The sequence below is a fragment of the Charadrius vociferus genome, unplaced genomic scaffold (genome assembly GCF_000708025.1).
Source record: "Charadrius vociferus isolate BGI_N301 unplaced genomic scaffold, ASM70802v2 scaffold54, whole genome shotgun sequence".
Classification (NCBI taxonomy): domain Eukaryota; kingdom Metazoa; phylum Chordata; class Aves; order Charadriiformes; family Charadriidae; genus Charadrius; species Charadrius vociferus.
This window is the reverse complement of record NW_009648350.1, coordinates 3,853,256-3,867,076: the sequence shown is the minus strand read 5'-3', so window position 1 is coordinate 3,867,076 and position 13,821 is coordinate 3,853,256. Positions and strand designations below refer to the sequence as shown.

General features: G+C 47.3%; 1 protein-coding gene across 1 annotated transcript in view; it reads right to left on the bottom strand.

Moving 5' to 3' along the window:
• LRRC75A (leucine rich repeat containing 75A) overlaps positions 1-13,821 on the bottom strand; it is a 97,424-nt gene that overhangs the window by 42,661 nt on the left and 40,942 nt on the right. The gene's annotated exons all lie outside the window — the stretch shown is intronic.

The window sequence follows — 13,821 nt, the reverse complement described above, 5'->3', positions numbered from 1 at the left end:
CTTGGGTGGGAGGAAGCGACAGGTTTTTGCTCGCATTATTACATAGCCCCATGTTTCTGTCACTTGCAATCAGTCTCTGGGCAAAAAAACCACCAGGTGCTGTACCGCAAATCTTAACATGCAAAAAGTCCCAAATTTGCCCTCCAAAACCGTGATTTTGACTTAATTAAAATTTTAATTTTTTTTCTTCCCTTTTCCGTTCCTTTTAAAAAAACTTTTCAAACTTGCATCATTCTTTTCCGGATGCTGCAGGATTTGCCGTTGCCGCTTTGGTGCCCAAAAAGCTCTGTTCATACACAAACCATTGCAGCCACAGGGCAGGGAAACTGCACTCATCCTGCGAGCACCATTCCCCACGTACGAAATATTTGGTGTGGAGACCCCTCAGCCAAGATGTTTGCCATCCACACGGTTCTGTGGACACTGACCCTTAAAACATGACCTATTTGATACCCAGAAAATACAGAGAATGATAGATTTCCTTCCAAATCCTCCTCCTTGTTTTATTTGTCTTGGGTAATTAGCTAGGACAATAGGATAATAGTTTGGACTATTGAGAAGAAACACAGTTGAGAGAAAAAAAAACTATGCTTATGATGATAAATGGAGTTATTACATAGTGAAACAAAGACATAAGATAGTGAGAGATGCTCTGGGACGCCCTAGAACAGATCACCCTCAATGGCTTTGACGTGCATCAAATCAGCTATTACAAATTAGCATGGAGCAAAGGAGAACAAATCCCCGGCAATCTGTGCTGATGGAGGGATAGGCTTTGGGGTTTGGGAAGGACAAGAAGAAGATGAAGAGGAAATGTTATCTCAGCACTGTGAAACGTCCCCATGTGCAAAGCTTTCACAACACCAGGAGATCCCCAACACGTGCCAAAGCTGATGGGCCACAGGGACCTCCAAATACCTACTAGGAAGGTGGCAAGAGAAGGCACAGAGACACATTTTGGGCAATTAGTAAGTGAAAGCCATGTCCACCATCCACCAGCACAGAGCGGCTGAACCCCCCTGTCCCCAACCCAGGTCAACGCAGCGGCCAGGAGAAAGCTCTGCCCACCCAAAACCTGCAGCCGCTCCTGTGGCCCTGAAACGGCTTTCCCCGGCCGCTGGCACAGGAACAGCATCCCACTCCCTGGCGTTTAATAGAAACCGAATTTACGACGCCTTCCCTTTTGATGTAGTCACGAGGAGCTGAAGTCATCTAATGGCTTTCTGGTTTTCTTTTTTTCTTTCCTTTCTTCTTCCCTTCCCCCACTTTGCTTTCAAAGCATGGGGCTAAATTGCAGCCTATTGTTGCATGCAGACATCTGCGCTGCAGCCAGCCCCGGCCCCAGCAAGCCACCGCCAGACTTTCCTTTTGAAGCCCTAATGAAGTTTTCTCCAGCAAACTGTCCTCCTCCTGCAAGACCAGGAGCCGAGGAGGTAGGAAAGGCTTTAAATCCACCATTCCCCTCTCACCGATGGCCAAAACATGCCAACACCCGGCTGGCAGTGAGTGTTCAGGTTGGTGTGAGATCGTCCCACCACCGCAGGAGGCTTGGTGGTTGTTCCCTACCTACAATCCCATCCAGGTGTGCAGGGATGGATGCACGCTAGCACCAAACCCCTCTTGCTGCACGGCTGGTCGGACATTGAGTTCCTTGGGCAAGGATGAAAATGCACCTGGAAAAATCCCTGTCGTGCTATAGGGGAGAGCTCTCCAGGGAGGTGTCCTTAAAAAATCACCATAGGGATATTGCAATTCCCTCTCCACTGCTTCAGACTCCTCTGGGAAGAGACCCCAGCGCGTGGGGAATGAGCGATGAGGTGGGTGACACCCAGAGGTGAGCAGATACGGGGCATGGTGGATGTAAGTGATATATCTTGACCACACAGAGCAAAACTAAATCCAAATAAAGAGACAATATAGCTTTAAATGGGTCCATTCGACCACCCAATACCCCCATGCAGAAATTCTTTTTTAAAATAAATCAAGGCCATTTTAATTCAAATTAGAGGAGATATGGAACACGTTTAATAAAGGCCATTTTAATAAGAATGAGGTTGTTCCCAGCAGGGTTCATGGCAACTGAGTTAATCCACTTGATCTTTCCTGAGTTTCCTCAGGTACGCAGCCGTGGGGCCAAACACCACCCGCGCCTCCCCCTGCTCCAGGTTAGGGCCGAGCGCTCGCCGGCAGCAGAGACACTCCGATGGCTTTTGTAAGGGAAGGATGTGCCCCAGGATTAATTCACATTGTGAAATGGCCAAGAAAAGACCAGCTGGTCCTGGAAGAGAACGAAGGTCTCTCATATGAGAAGAGGCATTTGGCTTCTTACAGGAAAAATGCTGTTTTTTTGGCATGGGAAATTCAGATTTGGGCTCGGTGACCCCTCTCTCAGCACGGCTCCAGCAGCGAGCTCGCTGCAGAGTCCTTCCCAAGCTCTGCTTACATCCCTTCCCCAGCCATCCACGTAGCAGCAGGAGATTTGAAAAGACAACAAAACCAAACCAGCTCCTGATTTCCCACCACGGAAGGGCACTTGGTGGTGGAGCTGGGTCCACGGGGTGCAGGATTCAGGTCACGGACCTGGGAACAGCCAGCAAGACCCTTGCAGACCTGTCAAATTACCATGTAGAGCCGACTCCCTTTCTTGGATGCTCTCTGCCAGGAGAGGAGTGTCTCCACCCTGGACAAATCTCTCATTTCTGCTCTGCAATGTCGTATTTTACAGTGGTCACTGTGGGTCCATGGGAACTCAACAGGGCTTACAGAAGGTCAAAGCCCAGTATGAAATAAGGTACTACATCTTATTTCAAATCGCCTAATGTGGGGCTATTTTCGTATAAAACTATCTGAATATATTAGGAAGTGGTTTACGGGAAACTCTATGGAGAGTGTTAAAAGATACACAGCAATAGAAATGCATAGACACAGAAGTTGCACAGAAACCATGCAAACCCACCAAACAGCTCCGGATGCTCTTTGGACAAGGAATGTTGCTCATAACTGGAAACCTTACTCCCTTCTTTCTGGTTTTCTAGGATACAGGCTTTACCATCAAAAATTCCCTCTTAAAGAAGGGCAGAGGTAAGAGCAGCTGCCTAAAGAAGCATAAATAAAAGGCAGAGAAAAAGATGGCTTATTTTGGGGGGAGGAGGAGAAAGACCAGTCTTCTATCAAGCAACAAACTATACTTTGATAAAAGCTTATCAGAAAGTAAAACTTTCCATCCAGCAGCCACCCTTTTGTACAGGAAGGAGCATTTTGGAGATCTTGCAAGAGCTGAGAAGAGGAACCACTTCTCATCAGCATTCCTGATCAGAAAACTCATTCCGTTACCTGCCAAAACCCAAACCGAGCAACCAAACCACCCAGTACAGTGCCAAACCCCGTGCCCAGGCCTGCAGCGATCAGGCCAGGCAGGCAGAAACGGGAACGACAGCCTCAGCTACTCCACAACATGACCCTAAGCTGCAAATGCTTTTGCATAAGACTCACTGAAGGTTGGGGCCATGATTAGCTGCAAACCCTGGGCTGAGAGCATGTAGCTTAAGCAGCCCTTCTGGACTTCACCACCTTATTGGAGAAGGCTCACACACCGGCAGGAGCAGTAGCTGAAGGTGTCCCTTAGCAGATGGCAGGTAGTCCTTGCCAAGGCAGACAGCATCAGCTCTGGCAGCAAGCACGGCAAAATTAACATTTTGTGGAGTCCTGGCTGACAGCTGCATAAAACTCAATGAGGGAGAAAGTCAACAACTGGTGCAAAACATAAGTGGCCTCAGCCTGGGACTCCTGGGCAGGAGGTGCCTGCAGGGATAACCAGGCTCTCGGCTGAGGGTAACTGCTCCTCGCCGTGCTCGTTGCAGCCGGTCTCAGCCGGTCTTCAGAAGGTCCCATTAACGCCTTGGTCCAAAAGGAGCAACTGGCTTTGATCAAATTAACCAATCGAGCGTGGCGCATGCATTAACTTCATGGTTCAAAAAAACCTCAAATCCTCTACTTCCAGACAGATCTATCAATGGTGCAAACCCTCTCCTCAACTCAGCCCAAACCAAAAAGGCACAAGATCGCCACACCTTGCCATCACATGCTGGTTGCAGAGACGGGAGTGGACATTAACCTCCTTAAGATGACCAGTAGAGCACTGAGCGCCGGTAAGGTTAGTTCTTTTGCTCTCAGTAAAGGATTTGCTCCTGCTCCACTCTCATAAAAACCAGTCAGACCAGTCCTGCTCTGGACTGGCCTGACAGCACAAAGCCACTGCCAAACCTGGGAAACCCATGGCTGAGGACATCTACACTGGACATTCTGGGCATCCCGACACAGTACTGGGTGCCCACCAAGGACGATCACAGAGTACCAAGGACACCAGCAATTAAACCCTGCCTTGAACTAGCCTAAATTGGGAGCTGGTGAAGCTGCAGCAGCAGCAGAATGTTGAAAGTGGAAATTTGTAGAAAAAAAGAAAAAAAATGGAAACCAATTCTGCAACTCAGATACCGCTATAAGAAGCGCTCATCATCCGCTTTGACGAAAGGCCAAAGTGCGATGCATTAGATTCAGTGTTGACACACTGAAATGAAAAGCAATGTACAACAGGGCTTATCAAGAGAGCCAGAAGTACAAGATGAATGGCACCGCCGCAACTCAGGAAGTTATTCAAAAGGATCCTGGAGTAATATTACACTTGGACTTCAGAGAAGCAATTAAAGGCAGCAATAAAATTCAAGGTGATAGATGGCCCTGAGGGGAGCACGTAAGACAAAGGGAAATTGCAAAAAAGAATATAAAAATCTTTTGTGAGAGCTACTGGAGGGTACCCAGCTTAGCTTCCGCAGCAGAGGAGAAATGAGCAGCCGTCACAAAACGATGTGGGGAACGGCAGGGGATCTGCGTGCTGCTTTGCACCCATCAGCAGCACTGCCCCGCGCTGCGATGCCTGATGCCATTGACTCCATCCTCGGCTGAGACGTGCACAGCAAAGCTCTGACTGCAGAGGAGCCTTTTGAGCATCACCACTCCAACACGCGCTCCTGATACACGCAGTAAGATCCTCAGCCAAATAAATTGGACCCACTTCAGTGCTATAAACAAAGTCACTAATGGGAAGGCCATTTAGATGCCAGCGTTCATTCCTGGAAGGGTCACCGGACCATCCTTTTAATGACAAATGCATCTGTATCCTTCTGATAGACACAGGGAGTTATAAAACAAAGCAAGCAGCTAAAAATCCAGAAGAGCCGTTCATTACCCTGGAAATATCTCCATGAACAACCAGCTCGTGAGTTAATCATTGTAGAACAGCAAAGGCAGAAAAACACCCACGGTGCTGCGCCGGCCAGACCGCAAGCGAGAAGAGGGGTCGGAGATGCTGTCCTCCGACGTCTCCTCAAGTCAGTGTGTTCAGTGGATGATGACACTCTCCATCCTCCCACAGGTACAGCCAGGGAGGATTGACTTGGGGAACGCGGAGCCCCTGGGCAGCTCCTCCCCGGTGGGGTTCAGCCTCTCCCCATCACTCACTGCCCCTGTCCAAGCGCAGTTTGCAGGCAAAGCTCCCCCATGTTTTGGCAAACAGCATCATCCGTCGCCTACAGACCCGATGTATCTACTTACCCGCGTGGCCCCAGGCTGCAGCGAGCACTGCACCTCCAGGGAGGCTCCTCTATTTGCTTTTCAGGCTCTCAGACCCTGCTTGGGGGCGATGCATATGGGATGGAGACGCGTGCTGCAGAGTGATGGGTGCGTGGACCTTTGCACAGTGCCCGTGATACCTCCCACCACTTGAGCAAAGGTATCTCTTCAGCCAGACCCTGCTCTAGCCACTCTCTCTGCAGGAGCCGGCGTTTCTCAGGGGACATCCCGTTGGGAACCACAGGTCGGAGCCCAGCACCTGCTTTCCCTGCTAAATACAGGAACCGCTCGCTGATCTTTGTACCCCTCTCAGCCCGGGGTTAAACCAGAAGTAGATTATTTGGTTATTTATGTCCCAGATGTAGGAGAGCACGTAGAGATTTTCCCAGCCCAACAAGTCTCCTACGGAGCCTGTCTCTCAGCTGCACCGCGCCGGATCCCACGGGAAGCAAACCCCAGCCCAGTCCGTTATTGCTGTTGGAGGAGAGCAGGAGTGTCCCCAGGATACCACTACAAATATTTATGTCATTCCACGGGGGGCTCTCAGCCCTTCGCCACAACCCCTGGGAGTCTCGTGACGCGCACGAGAGCCTGGGAAGGGGCAGCAGCGACCCCCTCACATCAGTCCCCGTCACTCCCCGCTGCAGGCGGGCACAGAAACGTGAATCCCAGGGCAAGGGCATAACCCTCCGAGCAACGCGCGCCTTCAGCTCATTAACCACTGCGGGGCCCTCGTAGGCATGAGAGCGCTGGGAATTTTCTTTTTCTTCTTTTTTTTTTTAAAAGAAAAAAAAAAAAGAAGTAAAAGATAAGATGCCAGTAATGAAACAGCAGCTAATAGCAGTGGCTGCGCTCCAGCCAAGTTCTCCCAGCAACAGCTCCAGGATGCGGCGAGGCTTGAAGGAGCAGGGTCACTTCATCAGGCGCTCCAAGCGGATGCGAAACTACGAATGCAGAAGACATAAGAGCTGTGCTGGGGATTTCCTGGAAAGCTGGATGGAAAGGAGAATGGGGAAAGTGACAGAGAAATCGGGAGGATTAGCAAATTACCTAATGATTGCAAAACTCTTTGAAGATGGGAAAGGAGGGATAAAGCTCTTACTCAAATCCCCAAATATCCCAAACTGTGAGACAATCACTTGCTGGACTTTGGCCAGAAATCACAGTCTCTGTCATCTATGAAGAGCAATCGCTGAAAATCCCGCTGGCAACTTCCCTACCTGCCAGACCTTGGCTCTTTGCATTTCTTTATTACTTTTTGCCCCTCAGAAGCAGCGCAGCTGCATCCTCTCGGGAAGGAGTGATCGCCTGGTGATCCCCAGGGGAAGGAGGACACGTCGTACACATGGGGTGAACCAGAGAAAGGGGTTCCTCTTGCCTCATCAACATCCCACGGGGTCCTGACCCACCCCAAATCTGCAACGCTGCTCACCGATACATCTCCTATATTTGGCTGGGTGAAAGCATCTCCAAGACCTGGCACAGCCAAACCCCCAAGGACCTGCCCCAATGAGGCGACTCTGTGCCAGGGTCTGCAAAGGCAAGAGCTTGGAGATCAGTAGCAAAGGGCAAACCTTCTCCTTGCTCCAAGAAACAGCCTGAAGCGTACATCAAGACAGCTGTGATGCTGCAGATGGGCTAAAGGCGAGTAACTTCAAATTCCAGGATCAGCGCTGGAAATGCGAGTGCTTCAGAGACCTGGGAGCATTTTGGTTCAGCCCCGATGAGTGCGGTGTTGTGCACAGCCCTTCCCCAACTCCAAGCATCGCTTTCTCCTACTGTGAAATGCTGATAATGCTTTTTCCCTTCTTCATATAGGGCTTGAGGCACCAGCAAGGAAAGGGCACAGAGAGCTGCTGGGCAGTAACAGTGTTTTATCCTCAAGTGCTCTCAGCTCACCCTGAAGTGTCACGGGTACTCACAGAATCACAGGGGTTTGGGTACTCAGCACCTCTGAACCCCCCTTGCAAAGGCTGACCGCATTACCCAGTAAAGAAGCTGAAATTTGGGGCACATGCAAAGCGATAGATTTTTTTTCTTCAAGTCCACGGCACGGGACAAAGGCAGGATTTGGGGCAGGCAATTGCACCATCGTGTAGGACCCCGAACCTACAACACTCAGTGCTGCTGAGCCCTCGCTGGCTGAGCTCCAAGCGCTCCTCATCAGGGCTCACTTCTCTGCCCTTCCAGAGACTCTGGACACATCACCGTCTCCATTCCTTCCCCCAGATGCTGAGGAACTGCGCCGGCTTTGCAGGAGAGCAGGAAGGACGCAACAGGGCTAATCAAAATATGTCCTGAGCGCTGACAGCATTTGGCAGTCACAGTTGAACCAGTTACTTGCAGCCCCAGAAAAGCTGAGATCGGGTGGTAGTATCTATTAGAGCTTCTTTCACCCAGCTTGACAAATGGTGAGCGGGACTTTTCTGCCTGAACCAGGTCAGATGTGGCCATAACCCGTGGCTGGGCAACTCCTCAGCCATCAGCAGTGGTCTCTCAGTAGAGAGGAAACCCCTCCTTATTGAAACCTTCAAACCCTCCTTATTAAACCATACATTTCTGCAAATCCACATTGCCAGCAGACCATTTGCTTGCTTGTTGTTCACACACCTGTGGGTTAGGCTGGAAATAGATATTAAAATACCCATCCAAGTGCCCAAGTCACCCATGTCTCCCCTCCGGCCACAACGTGGGAGAGGTTCCCACCACGCACTCTTCAGCGCTCGAGGTAAACAAGTAATGCTCCCGCGAGGAGGCAGGGAATCAATATGCTTCCTTCCTTCGTGGTAAATTATGTTCTGATTAAAAGCTAAACGAGCTGAACTCAAACGTCAATTACCATCAGAAAACATCAATAAAGTATGCTGTTACTGTTTAATGAGGTACCTGTTTCTTCATCTGTCATTTCCCTCGGGGACACTTACTTGGCAGTACCGGAGAGGCTGCAAGTGAAGCACGTGGCAGGATGGACAGTCCCGGATGCTCAGCTCGGGATGGGGGTAGGAACCCACCTTTGCACTGGTACTTCTGTGCAATGACACAAAACTCTCAGTTTCCAGAGCTCTGCCAGAAGGGTCCTTAGAAAAGCTGCAAAATTAATCAGGGCAACTACAGCCCTTGCCAGCTCTAGTGAAAGACGCCGAGCTTCAGTGGTTCATCCTCCTTCAGCACAGTTTTTCCTAGCAATATTCCCCATCTTGTGATTCTCAAGGGACGGGATCAGACAAAGCCTGCTTGACCCAGATTGGTCTTGTGGCATGGATGGCATACCAGTGGCTCTTCAATGTGCTTCTTAGGGGACATTTTTTGGAGTGGAGCGATGCATTGAGTAAGAGATCAGGGACTCGGTTCAGATGCCCTCCACTTTCATGCACTCTCAGTCTCATTATGTTCTCTCACATTGACAGGGCTGAGCAGTAAACCCTTCCCCTGTATTAACAGACTGACTTTTCTGAAATTTCAGAGCATTTTCATCCAGAGACCAAAAACTGATGCCTCTGACAACCCTCTTGGAAAGCTCGTATCAGTCTGCAGGCAGAGGAGTAGTGCATGAGGGAGACAACCATGTCTTATATGGACTCAAGGGTCTACAGAAGAGGCAGGTAAGATCTGGCTTCACCACGAAAGATGGCAGAAATGGAAACACCATCTTCCAGAGGACAATTTGAAACCCCTGACCACCTCATGTCAAGATGTAATTTCTTCTTTTATGTCAAGGCAGAACTGCTGAGCCCCAGGTGCTGCCACAAGACAAATAGCAGACCCTTCTCCAAGACTTCACCAATGCTAGAATTGAATCTTGCTCATCATGACCAATAGCAGAGCATCTCCTACGGTTCTTTTTCTTGCTGACCATGAAGGGGAAGCCACCAAGCAGCAAGGCGAGAGGATCCTCTTCTCTGTCCAGCCATGGAGCGTCACTGGGAGAGTCAACAGCAGAGTCAGAGGGGGTCTATGTCATCTCCTATGGGTTTTTTTTCCTCTAGAGGAGAAGAAATTGGGAAGAGAAGTAAGAAGGCAGGGAAGAAACAACCGACCCAAGGAACTGGTAGATCCTTCCAAAATGCAGCCACAGACCTTTGCCTTCTCTTTTTGGCATGAAAATACTTGTGCTGACCTGCACCCTTCTTTTCTGCTTTGGATTCAGCTCTGAAGTTCATCTTGGGTGCTTGCCCTTTTGAGAAAAGATGGGGCCACCGTGAAATGTCTTTTCCTGCTCCTGGTTCTTTTTTTAATCTCCAGCTCTGACCTGTGGGACGATGCCCATCACCGACAAATGCTGTCACCCAAGATGCTCTCGGTTGCTTGGCGGAAGAGAGGAAGCTGTGCACACAGCACTTCGCGCATCGCTCGCTGGCTCGTGTGGTGCCTGACATTTTGGAGGCATTGCAAAATCCATCTCCGAGCTGACAAAATCCACCCTGCGGCATTTAGGAGGGTTTGCAGATGGTTACGCAGCGGTTAGGAAAGGTCGTCTTGTTATTATGGGAACTGAGTGAGGGCCCGGCAACTCTGCCAGCCAGTGTTGAGATTTTGGGTTTAAACAACCCAAAAGAGATAAAAAGATTAAAGTTTGATAAAAGTCACCCTGGCCACATTGGACTTTTTTTTTTTCTTTTTTGAAAAGCCTCAGTCAGCTCTTTCAATAACCATTTGTGTTTATACAGCCTCTTTCATCCCAAATTGTGCTGCAGCATTTCAGAGACTTTCAAATCACAGATCCTCTATTCATTGACCCCCACATGGTATCAGTTAGGTAGCCGGGAACGTGAGAAAGACCTCTTTGTCTCTCCAAACTGCAGTTAAGAGTTGCACATGCTGCCATACATTAGTCCAATCCCATAAAAAACTCGATATTTTTTAATCCAGGGGAATTTTTTATGGCACTGATAACAGGGTGTGCTGGGTGGGCTTCCCCACGCTGCTCCCCCACGCCTGCTGCTTCTGCGCCGAACATGCTCAACTCCCATCACAAGCTTTATTTCCCTCAGAGACACAACTGGTATAAAAGTGGTCATAATATAGACAAAATAGGCTATAATTTTCATAAATCAGCCCGGACACCCAAAAGAGATACTAGCCAGCCAGAAAGGAGGGTTACCCCACCACACACTGCTTCAGAGAAGGGAAAACAGAGCAGCCTGGGAGTTAAGGGCAGAGAAACCCTATGCTCAAAAAAATTACAGTGTCCTGCACAAATAGAGGCCAGTTCATCCTACAGCCGTGACACCGGTGCTGTGGGGAAATAGAGATTTAGCGTCCTTTATAAGGTGCTATTGCTTGAAATACAGTTAATCTACCCAATGTTTTAATATGGGTTTTTTTTGTTTTTTTTTTTTTAAAGGACAGGAACGCTCCCCCTGGGTTCCTACACCCTGAAGCGTGCTTAGATAAAGGGTGGCATCCTGCCGCTTCCCCGCTGATGCAGGCGAGGTGTGTTGTTTTAAAAAGAAAAATAGGCGCCAGCAGAGCAGCGCCACAGATCAGACCGTGATTAATTGCTCCACATGTCCATGTGCAAACGGGCCGAGTGCCGGGGAGCAAATTCATCAGGGAGGGAGGGAGGGACGAGGACAGCAGGGGCTTCCTTGTATCATGCGGGGTTTGGACACGAGGCTGAGGCAGGGCTCATCCCCTCTTCCTCTGTCATCCCATTTCGCATATGAAACCAATAATTTGCCAGTAGCGGTACCATCACAGCCCATCTAGACCTCACCATTGTTCCCTTTTAGCCTTTATATTAAAAAAAATAAAATCCTTCAAAGTGCAATTTTCCCCTGTTTCCAAGGCACTCTGCTCAGCTTTAGCTCACACACAGGGGCTTTAGAGGACATCTTTTGCAAAGAAAAGATGAGCAGAGGGCATGACACATTAAGTTAGGAAAGAACCAGCGTTGTCGTTAGTGGGGTCTGAGCTTCACAGCCTGTTTCATACTGTGGGATACTTTAATGTATTGCAGATGTCTTAAATACCCATAACGAGTGATCGTCACACTTGGAGCAAGACCAGGAGAAAAAGAAAAAGAAAAAGAAAAAGAAAAAGAAAAAGAAAAAGAAAAAGAAAAAGAAAAAGAAAAAGAAAAAGAAAAAGAAAAAGAAAAAGAAAAAGAAAAAGAAAAAGAAAAAGAAAAAGAAAAAGAAAAAGAAAAAGAAAAAGAAAAAGAAAAAGAAAAAGAAAAAGAAAAAGAAAAAGAAAAAGAAAAAGAAAAAGAAAAAGAAAAAGAAAAAGAAAAAGAAAAAGAAAAAGAAAAAGAAAAAGAAAAAGAAAAAGAAAAAGAAAAAGAAAAAGAAAAAGAAAAAGAAAAAGAAAAAGAAAAAGAAAAAGAAAAAGAAAAAGAAAAAGAAAAAGAAAAAGAAAAAGAAAAAGAAAAAGAAAAAGAAAAAGAAAAAGAAAAAGAAAAAGAAAAAGAAAAAGAAAAAGAAAAAGAAAAAGAAAAAGAAAAAGAAAAAGAAAAAGAAAAAGAAAAAGAAAAAGAAAAAGAAAAAGAAAAAGAAAAAGAAAAAGAAAAAGAAAAAGAAAAAGAAAAAGAAAAAGAAAAAGAAAAAGAAAAAGAAAAAGAGAAAAAGAGAAAAAGAAAAAAGAGCCATTAATACAGAATACAATTGACTTAGTTTACTCCCCATCGTCCCTTTGCTTTTATATCAGGTATTTGGGGTTTTAGAGGGTTTTTATTCATAAATCAGCTTCCTTTTATGATGTTTCTTACAGCAAAGGACAAACACTGCTTAGTGCTCTCATAGCACTTTGCATCTGGAATCTGAGAGCTTTGTAACATGTGTGAGATGCATTTTCCTCTCACATAGGAACAGGGAAAGGTAAGAAAGTCATTGCGGCTGAGAAGCTCAACCAATAGACTGTGTCTGAGTGTCCCTCAATGTGTCATCACTTTGTACCTATAATTTCAGCTCGTACTGCTATAAAAATGAGTGTGATATCAGAAACTTGGAATGATAATTTGAATTCAAGATCAAATAATAACACATGTTGGAGCAGCTGGATTGTGCACTTCATTTGGGAATAAAGGCACTAAGATGGCATTCATGGTATCCTGATTATATTCGCTCTGTATAAATTGAGTTTATTAATACTGTTTTAGCACACAGGATAGTAAATAAGAGAAAAAATGCTCATTTTAGCTTCAACACAGCTCCATCAGAAATAACACATTTTAAAAAGCAGGGTATAAAAAAGCCAACATCATCTGCAAGGTAAATCCTTATACCATGGGGCTGAAGAAGGGTTAGAAATAGATTATTTCATCCAGGTCAAAAGAATCACTTCTTCTTCCTATACTTTCTTGTTTTCATGGGTGACAATTCATGTAATCAAACCCATACTGCAAACCTGATCAATTTAGAACTCATGCAGGAAAAGACATCTGAGCCAGGGACGCAGCTAAGCACATATTTCTCAAATGACACAGAAGCGAACAAGAAAACAGATCTTCACTCTGTCCAGAGCTACACGGGCAAAATCCATTTTACTTCCAGTCCCAGCATGTCGCCTCTCCAGCTACACCAGTTTATTAGAAGAGTTTTTAAATGCCCTCCCTAACACGTTGCTGTCACCATACGTCTTGAAACACTGTGAATTTTGGTGGGGAAGCTGAGGACCACGTTATCTGCTGTACACAGCTTCCACGCCGAGATGTTTGCCCATATCCAGCACCCTACATGCAAACAAGATTGTGTCTTTTACCCATCTTCTTCATGGAGCTGCAGCCTATGAGGTGCAGACACCAAGAGAAGGATGGACCAGCAAAGCAGCCCCGTCAGCCCTTCCCCAGCCACCGACCGGCAGAAAAGCTTTCCTCCACAGAAAGCAGCGGGATGAGGATCAGCAAAGCCAAAAAATTTCACTTTGGATCTAACTCTGGGCAGCCTTCGGGGGCTGCAGGAGCTTCCACTCCTCCGGCTGTTCCCTGGTACCTGGGCACATCCCCAGGACCGTAAGAGCCGGTGCAATCAAACACCCCAAGGTCGCAAGGGAAAAAAGCAGCCTTTGCCCAAGGCTTCACTTTCTCCTCTCCCCCGGCTCCGCTCAGTGCTTATCCCACATTCAACAAGTCCTCAAACCGGAGGAAAGCCTGACTCACTCCCTATCACGGCCATCAGTCATCCATACATGTGGCGTTGGTCTGTGGAAAAAAGAAACCGGTTTAATTTTCCAATAGTTTAGGGCCAGATATTCCTG